The sequence below is a fragment of the Myotis nattereri genome (assembly GCF_964212035.1).
Source record: "Myotis nattereri genome assembly, chromosome: 4".
NCBI lineage: Eukaryota > Metazoa > Chordata > Mammalia > Chiroptera > Vespertilionidae > Myotis > Myotis nattereri.
Window position 1 is genome coordinate 91,480,596 of NC_138079.1, and position 18,782 is coordinate 91,499,377.

Here is an 18,782-nt window from a genome sequence, read left to right on the forward strand (position 1 = left end):
TACTTGTCTTTCTCTGGCTGGCTTATTTCGCTTATACGCTAAATACTTTATATGCAACATTTCCACTCACCGGAATATTTTACAGCTAAATCATGTTACTGACCTTAAGAACTTGCCCAAGGTCATAGAGCTATTTCACAGTACATATGTAATAGTACAGAGGAAATCTTGAACCCTTTAGCAGTGAGTCTCCCAAGCCAGGCCCCAGAAGAACCACACCTGTCTGCAAGCGTAGACTCATCTAACCACGAGCACTTGGTGTGTACTTATTCTCCAAGTGGTTATTATTCTCTAATTCATTATACGCCTTAACATGGAAGAGAAAAAAACATCATGACAGGACTAGGTGGTATGACAACTTATCTTCCATGCTTTGGCTTTCAGGTACTCTTTGTTATCATAATCTTGCAAAGTCAGGCAAGGCTTCTTTTGTAAGAAGACAAGACTATTTTAGAGCTATGTAGTGTGATTAACTAGTATTGTGATTATTACATATTTAAACAATTCTGATTTAAAATCCTATCAGTGTTTATCGTATAAGCAATACAGTATACAAATATAACAAATAGGCTACATGAATAATTTATCCTTCGTTCCTGCCCAAGATTTGCCATTTCATTAATGACAGCATGGCACAGCGGTTTCAAATGATGCTCCTGGAGCCTCTGCAGGATGACAGGCCAGCCTCCCCTGCCCTCTGAAAATATACTGGGGTTTCATGAATAACACACTCAGAAAATAAGTCTACAAATGCCCTAGCCAATTTGGCTCAGTGGAGAGAGCATCGGCCTGCTGACCAAAGGGTCTCAGGTTCAATTCAGGTCAAGGGCACATACCTCAGTTGCAGGCTCCTCCCTGGGCCAGGCCCTGGTCCGGGCGTGTGTAGGAGGCAACCGATCGATGTTTCTCTCTGTCTTTCCCTCTCTCTTCCACTCTCTCTAAAAGATCAATGGGAAAATATCCTGGGATGAGGATTAAGAAAAAAAACAGTCTACAAACCACACACTCCCCCACCCTTATCTCATTTCTGTACACTATTTTGCCATCTTTGAGATTTAGACTACAACTTAAATTCAGACTTTCCTAAACATAGGAGCAAACACTGATTAACTAGCTTTTGCCTTCTGTTTGTCTATCAAAGACTATTCAGTAGAGAACATAAAATTCATCATCTACTTCAACTACAGAAACTACAGTTAAAGCATATTAGGAATGCCTAATTATATACCAAATTATATGGATTACTTATAATCACTTATCGGATTCCTTATAACTGCTAGGCCACACATTAGCCTAAATTCTACACACACTTAAATAGAAGTGCACTTCAATTGTCTTATACTTTTCATATTTCAAACAAATTCTTCTTAATTAGACTAAATCTAGGGAGAGATAAAATGTTTGGATTTCCCCCCATTATTTAATGATCCTTTTAAAATTATATTTATCAGCCATACAAAAATCAAATAAGTGGAAAGACCGTGTATGTGAAAGTGATCTTGTCGCCTTAGGTAGTACATTAGAGGAGTGACCCTGACAAAGCCTAGAAACCAACTACAGGAGGATTCAGGCTCCTTCTTCAGGGCCCCATGTTTACCAGTCTGTGAGAGCTGCTTACTCCCTCCCTGACATCTAGGCTGTCACCTTCTCTCTTTTGAATAATGCTACCTTTGAAGAATTAATTAGTAAAGAAAGAAGCTAACTACCTCCTAAGAATAAAATCATTTCAGATGCATTTTAACTATATTTTTCCAGGAACTAATAAGAGTGCCTCCAGAAATCAGCATTCTTTAATTTCACCTCTGATTTCAAAAGGGATACAATTTGCAGGGGTCTGGGATCTCAGCATCGAGATTTTCCATGTAATCATGTACTGAACTAATTTATGCAAGAATTAAATATAACTTATGGTAATTTCAAAAGTTGAGATGCTATAAGCTACTCAATTGGAGTTCTTAGAAATGCTCTATTATATTACAACTTGCTAGAAGACACTGGCCTGCATTTGGAGTCAGGCAAATTTAGTAGGAGTTCTTTAATTAAAAAAATTAAATAAATTTTAAAAAAATGGTTCACGTCTCTGCTGCGGGGGGCGGGGGGGGGAGAGCTTGGAGGAAACTAAGACACTAAGACACTAAAACATATGCAATTTACTATAATATCTTGTCATATGGCAGGGTGTTAGGTTGGGAAGTGTTCAGCCTACGAAAGTAATACAACTGTATTTATGCCTTAAAATGAAAACAACAAAAACCAACTTCTCCCAAGTGTGAACATAATATTACTACTTTATATAAAAATGACCGTGTTTTTCTTATATTTAAATAACAAATATTATGGCATATCCAAAGTACCAGTGGTTTGGTTTCCTGAGTACAGAGGGAAGACAGAGCTGGAAGCACATTTACCTCCAAATTAAAGGGTAAAAAACGAAAGTCAAATTCCATTTCTAGACTAGTGTTCCAATAGTTATTAAGAGATCAGAATCAGGAGTCAGATTTCAAGATGCCAAGATTTGAAATCTATAATTCATTTTATTTTTATATAAAAGATGAAACTAAGATAACATCTGCTATTCAAAATACAAAATTTAAGTCTGAACGTGAACTAAATTCCTACTTTTAAGGTGAACTTCCAGTCCTTTCTATTCACAAATAGGACTTGATTTATTAAGTTCCCTGCTTTGTATCTCCAGAGTTGATCAAAGCACATTTTCTTAGTACAATCTGTATTGTTCCAAGTGTTTTATAAACATCTTTTGTGAGAGTTTACAGGAGTGATCTGAAGTCATATCCAAGGTCTCATACCATGAGTCAGTTATTCTTAAAAGGAAACAGAATCTGTCTTTATCACCTTTATTTTTCCATCTATCACAAATCTAATTCTAATCTGTCACAAACTTTAAAAAAATCATTGGCAGGACTGTCAGTAGGTAATTACTGGCATTAAATACTAGGCAGTGCAACAGTGCAAAGTAAAAAGAGAAAAGGTAATTTCACTACCTGGACATGAAAATTACAGGTCTACACGATATCTAAATTTTCAGTCCCTTAGCCAATAAAGACCACTCTTGGGCTTGTTTACCATCTACCCCTACACTGATAACTCCCAAGTCTGTATTTCCTGTCCTCACCTGAGATACAAACTGTCCATCCAGCTTCCTGCAGGAAATGTGCACTTGAATTCATTAATTCACATCTATTTACTAAATACCTACTACTGCCAACTAGAGTATGCTAGGCTCTGGAGATTGATAGCAAAGAGAACAGACAGTTTCTGTCCTTGTGGGGCTTCTAATGGTAAAGGAAGCCAAACCAATCAACAAATCATAAAAATGGGTAACATACAAATTGTGATTAGACCTATGTCCCAGTCTAGGCTGGTCTAAAACGGAACTTTTTATTCACTGCACTCTGACCTACTTGCCCCCGAACCCTTATTCTTGGATGGTATCATTACAGGTTACCAAAGCCACAAACTTGGGAGGCATTCTTGACCCCCCACTTCCTCCTCCGATCTTCTCAATTTCGGGGTCTGGTCTGTGTTTCCAGAGTAGATGGACGGGATTGGCTCCACCCAGAACCTTTCCCTCACTTCTTTTGGGCACTCCCAATGTGCTGGTGGTAGAAAGCTTCCACAAAGACCCCAACGCCTAGTGAAGGCACAAAAACCCAAAGCCGAGAGCCCCTGGGGTTTTAAAGAGTACAGCTGGGAGGGAGAAGCTCTTTTGTCCCCTTGATTGGAGAGTGTGAAGATGGCTGCTACTCTGTGGAAAAACCTGAGAGAACAGAGAGAGGGGAAAGAGCCCCTGTGATAACAAGTACCACTTCTAATCCCCAACATCACTGGTCTCTGCAGCATTTTCATTTTCTTGTGTACCCTTCTCCAAGAACCTTCCAATTAATCTCTCTTTTAACTTAAGATAGTTTGAGCAGGGTTTCTGTTACCTGTAGCTAGGATTCCTAATAGCTCCTACATGTTTCCAGCCTGTTGTCTAATCCAACTCAGCCACAAATACCCTCGTTCAGGCCCTCATCAACTCTCACCTGGACTAGTGTAACAGTTTAATGGGTCTTCTGTGTCCAGTCCTGTCCCTTGCACCCAACATCCATATACAGTAACCAAAGTGACCACATCACTCTCCCCTTGCCGGACTCATCAACGGAGAAAATCTGAATTCATTAACAGGACACCCAACTCTCTATAATCCTCTCCAGCCAAACAACTGTTACTCCCTGCCTCAAATTTTATGCTGTGATTATATGAATCTGTTTGGACTTCTTCTGCTTAGACACACACACACACACACACACACACACACACACACACACAGCTTCTTCTGCTTAGAGACACACATACACACCTACAGCTTCTTCTGCTTAGACACACACACACACACACACACACACACACAAACAGCTTCTGCTTAGAGACACACATACACACCTACAGCTTCTTCTGCTAGAGACACACACACACACACACACACACACACGGCTTCTGCTTAGACACACACACACACACACACACACGGCTTCTGCTTAGACACACACACACACACACACACATACACACACACACACACACCATGCTGAACTAATTAGACCTAAAGAAATTAAACTGGTTTCTTTAGGTTCGCTTCTAGGCATCAAAGTCATCACACCTATGTCAACATTTTATTACATCGATAATCCTAAACATTGTTGCTATAAGGTATCTGGTGCCAGGAAACATGGCAAACACAGCAGCAAGTAACCAGAAGAGAGAATCATAGACCCTAACATCTTTGTGGACTGAACACAAGTGTCTCCTCTTAACAAGGCATCCTTGCCCAGATGGAGGAGAGTACTCCCTCCTCTCCTGCATACCTCCTCTGTGCATGCTACTAGCATGGCATCTGAGCACTTGTTTCTTAAGGACAGGGCCATGTTCCACTCACTCTGGATCCCCAAGCCCAGTCAAGTTCACAGAACTATGCTTGCATTCTGAGCTAGGCAGAACACTGAAAAGTCATTTTTCTAATTTTTTTTAAAAAAAAGGCACAGTAGGTGTTAGATTAGAAAAATTGGTCTTTTCACATTGAATTAGATGAGAATATTTGAAAAAATGAAAGATGTTTCATACCCCTAATCCCCTACATAGTTAACTAGCTGACCACTCAATTTTGCATCAATTTTTTAAATAGGAGAAATAATGAGAGATTTTTAAACTTACACAGAATTTCAAAAAGAGAGAAGACTGCACAAACAACCAAAGAGTAGATGAATTGAACTTCATAAAAAAATAAAAGCTTTCTGCTTCAAAGAACAACTTCAAGAATGGGAGGAAATTTTTACACTTCATTTATCTGACAAGAATGTGTGTGTACATGTGTATGTCCAGAATAAAGAACTATTACATCTCAACAATAAAAAGACAACCCAATTTAAAAATAAAAAAATAATCTGAACAGGTATTTCTCTAGAAAAGATATATGAGTGGCCAATTAGCACATGGAAAGATGCTCAATATCATTAGTTATTAGAGAAATGCAAAGCTAAACCGCAGTGAGATACCACTTCACATACCCACTGGGATGGCTACTATAAAAAAACAAACACCAAGAAAATAAGAAATGTTGGCAAGGATATGTAGAAATTGGAATCCTCTAACATTGCTGATGGGAATGTAAAATGATGCAGCCACTTTGGAAAACAGTTTGGCAGTTCATAAAAAAGTTAGGACATAGAGTTAATCATAAGACCCATCAATTCTACTCCTAGGTCAGTGATGGCGAACCTATGACACATGTGTCAGAGGTGACACGCGAACTCATTTTTTTGGTTGATTTTTCTTTGGTAAATGGCATTTAAATATATAAAATAAATATCAAAAATATAAGTCTTTGTTTTACTATGGTTGCAAATATCAAAAAATTTCTATATGTGACATGGCACCAGAGTTAAGTTAGGGTTTTTCAAAATGCTGACATGCCGAGCTCAAAAGGTTCGCCATCACTGTCCTAGGTACATATCCAAGAGAAATGAAAACATATGTCCTCCCAAAAACCTATACCTGACAGTTCACAGCAGCATTATTCATAACAGCCAGAATGTGGAAACCACCCAAATGTCCATCAATAGGTGAATAAACAAAATGTGGTCTGTCCATGCAATAGAATATTATTCAGCAACAAAAAGAAATGAAATTTCTGATACATGCTACAAAATAGATGAACCTCAAAAACATTCCAAGTGAAAGAAGCCAGACACAAAAGGCCGCATATATTGTGTGACTACATTTATACGACAGGTCCAAGAGGCAAATCCATAGACACAGAAAGTGGTTTCCAGGGGCTAAAGAGAGCGAAGAATGAAGAGTGACTGCTCCTTAGGTATGGGGTTTCTTTTCGGGGTGATGGAAGTGTTCTGGAATTAGACGGTGGGGATCAGTGCACAACTCTGTGACTATATTAAAATCCACTGAATTGTATTCTTTAAATGGGTGAACTTTATGGTATGTGAATTATATCTCAACAGAGCTGTCATTAAAAAATGACTAAAAAAATCATACAATGACACCTCTGTGCAGTGGCCTGGTTAAGTCATTCTGCCTACTATAGGATAACCTGCTATAAAAAACACAGAGTCTGTTCAAATGAAGAAACAATTTATTTCTTTTCCTACCATGAAATCCCTACAGTGACCAACCATAAAATCAAATCCAAAGTAAAAAGAGAAAAGAGCAAGAGCACACAATTTGCAATTCCCTGGCAGGTGTGAAATGAACCGAAGATCTGCACAAAGAAAATGTTTATCAGAACTGTTCACTTCCCTTTGATTACACACATATAAACAAGTCAAAATCCTTTTTAACACATGAGAAAATGTGCCAGCTTCTTTATTAGCAAAGAGCAAGGAAAAACAAGCATCTCTTCTATAACAAAATTAACATCCAACAGAAGGTCTGTTTGTACTTGGCCGTCAGGAACCTTTCATCTCAGAGCACTGTTAAATTAAACAAGCCTATGTTGTATTGAACACAGCGAGCCAGACACCCTGGCAGGCTCCTAAACTTCATCAGTTAATGTTGAAGAACGATAGAAATAAAGAGGATGGTAGGAACGAAGGTGATGGTGATGACAAAGGAGCTTCATCTTCATTCTGTCCAACACTTCAATTATCTACAGTAACAGAAACATCCTAGCAACTGTGAGACCCCTTTCTCGGTCAATGTACATAAGAAGAGAGCACGGACTTTGGAGCCAGAGAGATCTGGATTCCAGTCACTGTTTTTTCTAACCTACTTATGCTGTGTACCCACGGACAAAGTGCATAACCGAGGCCTTCTATTCTCTAAAACCGGGGTGACTGCATCTGTCCTCTCAGACTTGTGAGCACTAAATGACGGAATGCACACAAACAGTAGAGGCCCAATGCTCAACATGTATGGCCCACCATAAAAACCCTCACTGCTCTCAGCTCTCCCAAGCACATACTCGTTTTAGAGTTTATATCATCATATAAGTAACTGACATCAGCCATCCTTCTTCTACCCCAAGTACATCTAACAACTGAAAGATTCTAGGAAGATTTCACATTAAATAAATTATCTCCCTTCCTGTAGAATTGAAGGTGGGAAAGCCATCAAGAAAGTCTGTCTTAAATGTCTTAATTTAGGGCATGACACAAAGCATTCATTCACCTAAGAAGTATTTAAAAGCACTGAACTGAGAGAGAGGCACCAAGAGAAACAATTACTATTAGAGAAAATGCATATTATTCAGTGCAATAATTGGTAACCATCTCATTAAGATTGATGCAATTGTATATAATAAAAGCCTAATATGCAAACTGTCCTCTCGACCAGGAGTTCCAACTGCTCGCTATGACGTGCACTGACCACCAGGGGGCAGCACGGAACATGGCGGGCATTGGTGACATGGCACTGGTAGTGGGCGGCAGTGGAGGTACTGCCAGCCCAGTGGGCCCAAACGAGAGCGGGACAGTGGTGGAATGGTAGACCAGGTGAGTGGGCAGCACCAGGTCAAGGCAGGTGCGAGCGGGGCCTGATAGCCCCACCGATTGCCCCGCAGATGGCAACCAGCAGCGGCGGCGGAAGCCTGATGACTCAGGTGGAGAGGGGTACCCGGGGGCCTGGAGGCCCAGGTGCTGCCCAGGGCCCATAGGTCAGCTGGGACCTGCCCTTCCACATCAGACGCTCACACTTTGATCACGAGCCAGGCCCAGGGACTGCATCTGTGTACAAATTTTGTGCACCAGGCCTCTAGTCTGATTATAATTTCCAAGTGTCAGTAATCAGTTCTCAAAGTAAAAGAAAAAGGAAGTGGAATGGTTTTAAGACTCCAGAAAAGATGTAGGAGGATATCCTTTGCCAATGACAGCAATTAATGTTTGAGTGATGGCTGCTGGAACATTCAGACTGAAAAACTTTATTACATTAGAATACACTGAAATCTATTTAAAACAAAACTTACTGGGTTTAATATACACAAACACAACCCTTACCATGAACTACGTGTCCTCGCTGAACAAACTGGCATGAAGGAAAAACTTGGATGATACTCCCATATTTGTCATTATACTATGATACAGGGGAAATGATGGTGTTCAGCCATACTCCCATGTTGGAAATCTTTTTAAAGAGAGTACCTAGACAGCAGTAATAAGCAGAGCCAGACTTCTCTGCCCAGCTCCACACACATATCCATCATGCACACTAAGCAAAGCTTCCAGAGTTAGGAAGGACAAAAACTTCCCAAGGAGGATGGGACAGTCAGAGACTGAGGATATCCCTAGGGAGTTGCACTAAGCACTGCGCTCTCTATGGAACTTGTGACCCAAATCTACTGTTCTCCATCCTTTTTCTATAACTCTACCCTTAAGACTCTGAGTTAATAAGACCTCTGTGAGAGACCAACTCAGTTACAGATATTATAGAAGTAAGCCCAGTGTTGGCTTTGTTAGGGATCTATTATCCTCTGTATATAAGCACTTAAATTTTTTTTCCTTCCTACTGCAGTTCTATACTCTTACCCTGATCATTGGAGTTTCATCTAAATATTCTGCACCACAAATTCTGTATATGAAGACAGAACTTCTCCTCTTTCCAATTTTCCAATCAAATAACCACTTACACTGCCAGTCTAAATTTTAAGCTTGATGACTAAAATAGGAAAAAACTATTACAAATGCACAAAATCCAACTCACTAAATACGTAACAATATCTTAAAATCTGTTTCTTTTTTTAATATGTTTTTATTGATTTCAGAGAGAGGAAGGGAGAGGGAGAGAAAGATAGAAACTTCAATGATGAGAGAAAATCACTGATTGGCTGCCTCCTCCACCCGGGCCCCCCCCCCCCCCGGTGCCCCACTACTGGGGATCAAGCCTGCAACCTGGGCATGTGCCCTTAGCAGAAATTAAACCATGACCTCCTGGTTCATGGGTTGACACAACTGAGCCACACCAGCTGGGCAAAATCTATTTTAGTACAGCATAAAAATGTTTACAAATGCAGCTAAGAGAAATAAATGACAGTCTTAACTACTACTGGTAGTAATTCCTCACTTTCCAGGAATATTTTTAGAATTAGGTTTAAAAAAATTAACTCATCAGTGAAATGAAAGCTACCTATACACAAATTCCTATACTGCCATAGAAAAGAGATTAAAGAACCCCAAAACTGTGGTTATTTTAGAAAACAAATATAAGCTTATACCATTAGCCACAATATCAGAGGGAAAAGTCTAGGAAATCTCAATTTAGGTACAACCAAAAATCCAGTAATTTCAAGTCTGCCTACATTTAATTTTGGACTATTTTTTTAAAAAAATACAGTCCAAAGTTAATATGGACTGCCTCCTGCACACCCCACAGTGGGGATGAGCCTGCAACCCATGCATATGCCTGATGGGGAATTGAACCGTGATCTCCTGGTTCCTAGGTCAATGCTCAACCACTGAGCAACGCCAGCTGAACTGGACTCTTTTTATGTTTTTTGTTTGTTTGTTTGTTTGTTTTTAGGGAGAGAGGGAGGGAAAGGAATAGACAAAAACATCGATGAAAGAGAGACATTGATTGGCTGCCTCCTGCAGGCCCCCTACTGGAGATCAAGCCCGAAACCTGGGCATGTGTCCTGACTGGGAATTGAACCCAGGACCTCTTGGTACATGGAATGATGCTCAATCCACTAAGCCACATCCGCCAGGCTGGACTATTTTTTAAGGAAGGAGTTGCTAAGCAAATTAAAACACAAATAAAAATTGCTAAATTATTAAATCAATTTTAAAATGTTACATGCAAATAACAAACTAGCTCATGCATTCCCTTATTAGAATCCCATATTCCAATGGAAACAAAATGTATGAGACAAGAATTCACAATGTTGCTAAAACGTATTAGAGCCCTGATGGATATGGCTCAGTTGGCTGGAGTGTCATCCCCTACATCAAGAAGTGGTGGGTTTGATTCCCAGTCAAGTCACATACCTAGGTTGCAGTTCCATCTCTGGTCAGGGTGAGTATGGGAGGCAACTGACCGATATTTCTTTTTCACATCGATGTGTTTTTTTATTCTCTCTGTCCCTCTTCCTCCCTCACTAAAATCAGTGGAAACTCATGTTATCTGGGGAGCATTAAACAAAAACGGAGTAGATAATTTTTCCATCTTCTCTGTTTATTTTGGCTGTGAAAAACCGGTGTAGGAGTCAGAAAAGCTTAATAGGCAGGATACAGGACAAAGATTTATATATTCTCCATGGCTGGCAATCCATATCTTTACCTCTATTTAAAAAAAAAAATTATCTTTATTGTTGAAAGTATTACATATGTCCTCTTTTTTCTCCCATTGATCCCTTCTAGTCCACCCCTACCCCCCACCCCAGGCCTTCACCACCCTACTGTCTGTGTCTATGGGTTATGCATATACGCATTCAAGTTCTTTGGTTGATCTCTTCCTTCCCACCCACCCACCCCCACCTTCCCTCTGTCTCTACTTCTACCTATTTTTAATAAATGTCGAACCACACAATTAAAATACAACTCAATTTCTCTCCATTATAACTAAAAATATATTTGGGGGAATTCACTTTATCCTTGTCTTCAAATAACATAACTGAAAAAATACTTCGTCTATAATAGGAAATATAAATAGGATTCCTTAATAAGAGCTAGCATCCTTCCTAGTTTAGATACTACTTTGCCCTTAACAGCAACAAAAATACAAATGAAAAAGAATATTTAAAATACCGTAATGTATATGAGCCTAAAAAGAAATGAGATATAGTCCAAATCAATAGTCTAAACAAAATGTCAAAAAATTTTAAGGTAGCAAGTGTCACTATAACTATGTATGTCTATATTTGTGAGCATTTAAAAACCACAGGTGCTAGTTTTATTCTCCAAGAAATTAAGTTTCTTAATTAAAATTTAAGATACTTCTCTTTTACATCTTAATTCTAACTCAATGACAATATACACCAATCATTTACTCCTTCAAAAATGGTTTGTGTGTCTATCATGTATGTATGTTCCAGGTATCATATGAGTTGCTAGATGTAAGCTGGTAAATAAAACAGGCTTGGTCCTGGCCTCAATAATTTTAACTTGGACTTAAAAGCACTCACATGGAATGCAATCTATATTATAAGAATATGCATTTTATATCTAGGGAAAAGATAAATTAATTTTTAATCCCCACTTGAGGATATGTTTTTATTGATTTTTTGAGAGAGAGAGTGAGAGAGAGAGGGGAAGAGGGAAAAAGCATCGATTGGTTGCCTCCTGTACATGCCCCCAACCGGGGATCGAATCTACAAGCTAGGTAATGTGCCCTACTGGGAATCGAACTGGAAACTTTCTGGTGTTTAGGACAACACTCCAACTGGCTGGGGTGGGAAGTTTTAATTGTTTTTTATTGAGTCAAAGAAGAAAGAGTAGGTTAATAGTGTGTATAATCCTATTTGATCGAAATAAAATCGAAAACAAAGATAAAATTAGAGCCCACATTCATATCAGCAACAGGCAAAATCCTTTGGACAGATGAGACTTAATGTCAATATTCATAGGTTTACATGTGAAAGCATATTCACTTAGTTCATGTAACTCAATAATATTCCATGATTACCCAAGCTTGTAAATCCTATTCGGTATGTTTTTCTGCAATTGTACCCATGTTTGAAATCTATTAAGAAGTTGAAGTTTTTAAAGCTCTACTATAAATTTAAAAAAAACAGGCATTGCTCTCTATAGAGGGAAACTTTCAGTACCCAAAACAATTAGTCTCAATAATTTAAAAATATTTATGGGTTAGGGCAATAGACTAAAAACAAAGAACACAACATATTTTATCATTTTCATCACATTTAAAGTCCAAGAGTGTCTCACTTACACATGAGAATCACAGATACAGTCTCAATAAGGAAATTCTTCATGTAAATAAATATATCAAACTAGAGGCCTGGTGTACGACATTCGTGTAGGGGGTGGGGGGGTGGTCCTCAGCCTGGCCTGAGCCCTCTGGCAGTCCGGGACCCCTTGGGGAATGTTGGACTGCCAGGGAATGGGCCTGAGCCGGCAGTCAGACATCCCCTGAGGGGTCCTTAGCGCTGCCACAGAGGCAGGAGAGGCTCCCACCACTGCCACTGCGCTCGCCACTGTGAGCCCAGCTTCTGGCTGAGTGGCTCTGCCTTGCAGGTGGGAGAGGCCCCCGCCACCACCACTGCACTCCTCAACTGTGAGCCCGGCTTCTGGCTGAGCAGCGCTCCCCCTGTGAGAGTGCACTGACCACCAGGGAGCAGCTCTTGTGTTGAGCATCTGCCCCCTGGTGGTGAGTGTGTGTCATAGTTACCAGTTGTTCCACGCATATTATTAGCCTTTTATTATATAGGATGAAAGAGGTCTTTGAAAACATAAAGTTTATTTGAGGCAAAAACCTTGCTATCTCAAAAAGGTACCATTTTTTTCTCCTATTGACTGGAGAAAATTAAAAAGATTTAAAAACTTAGTGTGAGCAGGGGTATAGAAAACATGACCCTCATGGACTTTGCTGGGGATCAGGATGAGGTGGGAGGGTGGTGGTAATAAATTGGTAGTCTTTACAGAGGGCACTTTAGCCATATGTATCAATATTTAAAACGTGTATAATATTTGACTCAGCACCTGTATGTCTAAAAAATAAATGAGTAAGTATACAACAATGTAAGTACAGGGTTGATCAACACATCATTAACTATTATCTCTTAGGAACAAGCTAAATTTCTGTTGTCAAAGGAGTGATTACATAAATTATGTTGCCTCAAACAATGGCATGTTAGATAGCCAGTAAAATAATCATGTATGATTATGCATGTCTTTTAACAAGCATGTGTAGAGATGTACAGAACATATTGCTGCATTAAAAAGACCATCATATATAGTATAAACCAATTTACTTAAAGATTTGTATGTAAATACTTATTTTACAGATAAATTCCTAAAAGTATGTTCACCAAAATACTAATGGTAGTCATTTCTGGGTGGTAGAGGTTGGATGTTTACTTATGTCATTATGTTGTTTTATACTGATGGAAGGTTTTTCTCATTATTATAACAACAAAATACAACACCTTTTCATTTAAGAAAAGTGTTGCTATGTTACCAGAAGTGACTTCAAATCTCTTCAACTCCCTACTTAAAAAAACAAAGCTTTCCCTGAATGTTGTAGATATAATCACCAAACCGCTTATGGATTTCCACCTGCTAGATCTCCTCAGTAGCATGCCCTCAAACAAGAAGATAATGAGAATTTAAATGATTTTATTCAAACAGCCCACCGTTCTGGCATCCACCTAAGAACCCCAGGTGCCATGAACTGAAACCCTCCTAAGGCAATCTCCCTCTTACATCTTAAGAAAACAGGCTGTGGAGCGAAATTAAAAATAATAAGCCCTGGCTAATTTTGCTCAGTGGTTAAAGCATCGGCCCAGGGACTTAAAGGTCTCAAGTTCGATTCCTGGTCAAGGGCACATACCTCAGTTGCAGGTTCCCTGGCCCAGATAGGTGCACCATGCACCATGCGGGAGGCAACCCATCGATGTATCTCTCTCATGTGGATGTTTCTCTGCCTCTCTCTCCACCTCCTCCCTCCCTTCCACTCTCTCTAGAAATCAATGGAAAAAATATCCTCAGGTGAGGATTAAAAAATAAAACAAACAAAAAACAATAAGGACGAATTTTTTTTTTGAAAAAATTAAATCATAAAAAAACTTACCTCAGTCAAATATTTAATTATATTCTTGTCTTACATTCTCTTTATTAGCACCTTTATTGTGAACCTGGAAAAGGGGGGAAAAAAGTGAAAATTACTTTTTATTGAACACTTACATGCCACACAGGTGGTCAAATAAAGCCTCCTGGAGAACATGAAGTCTGAGATAAATTGGAAAAAACAAAATGGAAGTTACTAAAGTGGGATTGTTGGGAAAGAAAGTTGAGACTTGCAAGTATAATTAAATAACTTTCCCTAAAATTTTCAAGGAGCTACATAAATGACTATACTGTTGAACAAATTGTCTTAAAGATCTGAAGCAAGTGAAAAGTTGGGCTGCTAGACTCAGAACACCTGCATTGAACCCCAGCTCTCCACTTCCTAGCTTGTGTAATCTTCAGCAAGTCCCCAAGCCTGTGTGCCTCATTTTCCCCATCCTATATAATAAAAGCGTAATATACAAATTGTCCTCTCCACCGGGAGTTCGACCAGAGGGTGGGGCCTGCCATGCACTGGGCCTCTAGTATGTATAATAACAATATCCAACTCAAAATTGTGGAGGATTATATAAAGTAATCCACATCAAGACTTTATAACAGTTTCTGGAATGTAACAAATGTTCAATAAATGTTAATTATTGCTTCTATTATTATACTAGACTCTAGTATACTCTAGTAACTAGAGGCCCAGTGCATGAATTCATGCATGGGTGGGGTCTGGCTGGCCTGGCCCCAATCAGGGCGGATTGGGGCCAGGCCTGTCGGGAGGGTGGTTCACCAGCCAGCCCGCACGATTGGAGCCTGATCAGGCCCGGGTAGGGGCTGCAGGCAGTTGGCCGGCCAGTCCTGCCCCTCATCAGGGTGGGGAGGCTGATATGGGGTGGGGCCGGGCAGGAGGAGGGGCTGCAGGAGGTTGGCCGGCCCCGCCCTCTACTGGGGTATGGGGGGCGATCAGGGGCAGGGCCAGATGGGGGAGGAGCTGCAGGAGGTTGGCCGGCTGGCCCTACCCCTTATTGGGGTGGGGGGCGATTAGGGGTGGGGCCAGCCGGGAGGAGGAGCCACAGAGTGGTTGGCCAGCTGGTCCCACCCCCTGACCAGACCAGTTCGCTGGCTGCAGTGGGTGTCATAGCAACCGGTCATTCTGGTCGTTACAGCTTTGTGGTCACAGGCTATATATATATATATATATATATATATATATATATATATACACACACACACACACACACACACATACTAGAGGCCCAGTGCACGAATTCGTGCACGGATGGGGTCCAGTCTGACCTCCCTGATCAGACGATCAGGCCGGGCTGGTCAGGGGGAGGGGATGGGGGAGGTTGGCCCGCTGGCCCTGCTCCCTGGTCGAACTCCCGTCAAGCTCCTGTTCGAGGGGACAATTTGCATATTAGCCTTTTATTATATAGGACTAGTAGATACTTTTGTATAATAAAAATCTGTACTGACATTATTATTGACAAATGGGATAATCTTGTCTTCAAGAAGCTTATAGGGTACTTGGAGAGAGATAAGAGTTACCCAGACACATAAGACAAAAGAAAGATCAACGTTAATTATTATTCATTTATTTAACAAATCTGAGAGTCTGTTCATTGGCAGGTATTTTGCTAGGCATTCTTTGGTGGACAGGATAGACATAGTTTCTCTCCTCACATTTCCAGCCTATCCAGGGTCATGCTATAGGACAGATGAGCTACACGAGGAGAAACATGCTGTTTTTTACTGGCATGGGGCAATACGTATCTGAACTGATAGAACTGGATAGCAGAACATTCATGATAGGAAATACAGGATGTCTGGGTAGCCTCATTGTCAGGGTGCATCCAAGAGGGCAAAAAGTAATAAGGATAGAAAGCAGGGAGAATCTCATGCTGGTCTGAGTCTGTTCTCTGTTCTCAAGTATGTTGATTATCCTGCTCAAATTGAACCACAACAATTGTAATATACTTTATTTGTTATAATTTCAATTTGAATATCTTTTTGTTGTTTTTCTTCATAGTTTCGTTTTTTGCATTTTAAAGGTGAGAGGAGAAAGAGTAGGAAAAAGGAAAAAAGAACAAAATTTCAACCCATGTTGGCAGTGATGATGGAAGTGGAATTATATGATGAGCTTTATATTTTCTTTTTTAATTCTCCCAACTTTCTAACAAAGACAAAATTGCTCCTTTTACAGATTAAGAAACTGAGGCTCTGAGTAGTCAAGCAGATCCCCAGATGTCCACAGAACTAATAAATGCAGACCAAAATTAAACTGCAAGCTTGACTCCCAAGTCTTTCCTTTTCTTAGGCAAAAATATATCAGGGATTCTGCAGAATTTAAATTCTGTTAAAAAAATGACTTAAAACTCCAGGGTCTACCAATTTCTGTACTTACACAGAAATAAACAGCCTTCATATACAAGTCACAACCATTTAGAAAAGACAAAGGAAGATTGTACTTATAAAAACAATAAAAAGTAAAATAGTTAAGATGAATTTAACAAGAAATGGGCAAAACCTACATGAGAAAACCTTTAAAAGCTTCACAAGGATTCAAGAGTAAAATCAAATGGAAAAATATACAATGTCCTTGGACAGGAAAATTCAACACCAGAAAAATATCGATCCTCCCTATGTAAGTTTATAAATTTAACATGATCTCAATTTTTTAAAAGAGATTCCCCCCACCAGAACAAGACAAAATGATTCTAAAGTTCACATGGAAAGATAAACAAGCAAGAACTGCCAGGAAAATGAAAGGTAACAAGGGAAACTAGCTTTATGAAATATCAAAAACATTTTATAAAACCAATAACGTAAACTGGTGTATGAATAGGAAGACTGAAGGAATAGAACAGGAAGTTGAGAGGTGTACCTCAATATATCGGGAAGTTCAGGATACAATAAAGGTGCATTGTATTCTGAAACAAATGGATAAGGTAACTGGTGGGCACATTGAAAAAGACAAAGCTGAATCTATACATCACCCCTGAATGCCAGAATAAATTCTACATGGATCAAAGATTTAACTTAAAAATGAAACTATAAATGTATTAAAGAAAACAAAAGCAAATTCTAAATTCTTGGAGACTTTTCTGTGACTTAATCCAGGCACCAAAAAAAATCAATATTAACTACCTAAAACTTAAAGATACACCTTTTAAGCCTGCTCTAGACCAAAATACATGAAAGTAAGTAAAAAAAACCCCACAAAAACAAAACAAAAAAACACAACAACACACACACACACACACACACAAATGACAACTGGGGGTAATTGCAACTCACATTGCAAAGGGCTAAACTCGCTAATTTACAAATAGAAATTGATTAGAGAAAAAGCAATCCAAAGAAAAATGTGCAAAGGGCAAGAACAGATAGTTCACAGAAAAGGAATTAGAAATAGCCTTTAGGCATATGAAAAGATATTCAGCCTCATTCATAATCATAGCAATGCACATTAAAACTACACCTAGTTATCATTTTTCACCTATCAAACTGATATAAACTCCAAAGTTGGAGTCTGTTGGTGAGGCTATGAAGAAACAGGTGCTCTAATATATTATTTAAGAAGGTTCAAAATGGTACAACCCTGAAGGAGGACAGCATTTATCAAAATTATAATTGCACTGTTCACTAACCCAGCAATATAACTTCTAGAAAGATATCCTACATAGACACCTCGCATATACAAAATGATATGTATACAAGGTTATTCAAGCCAGGTTGTCTGTGATTGTAAGAGACTGTAAAAAAAACTCAAATATGCATCAGTGGGAGCTAGTTCAATAAACTATGGTACAGGCATACAATGGGATATTCTGAAGCTGTTAAATATTTGTTTTCCATACACTAATATGGGAAGATCCAAAAGGTATATTAACTAAAAAATGCAAAGCAGCATAATCATTTACATACTATGCTACATTTTATATAAGAAGGAGAAAGTATATATTATTATACTGGTATTTGCTTCTATCTATACAAAGAAAAATAGGCATCTATAGGAAACAAAACAAGTTTTCTGCAGAGAGAAAGGGACAGGTTAGATCAGGGGTGGGCAAACTTTTTGACTCGAGGGCCACAATGGGTTCTTAAACTGGACCGGAGGGCCGGAACAAAAGCATGGATGGAGTGTTTGTGTGAACTAATATAAATTCAAAGTAAACATCATTACATAAAAGGGTACGGTCTTTTTTTTTTTTTAGTTTTATTCATTTCAAACGGGCGGATCCGGCCCGCAGGCCCGCAGGCCGTAGTTTGCCCACCGCTGGTTTAGCGTCTGTCCCCTGGTAATCAGTGTGCATCATAGCAACCGGTTGTTCTGGTTGTTCCACCATAATGGTTGCTTACACTTTTATTATATAGACTAGAGCAGGGGTCCTCAAACTACGGCCCGCGGGCCACATGTGGCCCCCGAAAACATTTATCCGGCCTGCCAGGTGTTTTTGCCGCCGCTGCCTGTCCTGCTTAGCAGCCGACTCGTTCTGGGGCCGCAGTGAGCATGTATGGAATATCTGAGGAACAGTGAACTGGCCC

At 39.5% G+C, this 18,782-nt stretch overlaps 1 protein-coding gene across 2 annotated transcripts in view; it reads right to left on the reverse strand.

The window, feature by feature from the left end:
• MRTFB (myocardin related transcription factor B) overlaps positions 1–18,782 on the reverse strand; it is a 191,957-nt gene that overhangs the window by 166,295 nt on the left and 6,880 nt on the right. Inside the window, exon 2 of one of the 2 annotated variants that reach the window (XM_081089067.1) lies at positions 14,251–14,314. The exons of the other annotated variant lie outside the window; for it this stretch is intronic. The gene's annotated coding sequence lies outside the window, so the exon portion shown is untranslated. The remainder of the gene's footprint in view (positions 1–14,250; positions 14,315–18,782) is intronic. 2 annotated transcript variants of the gene reach the window in all.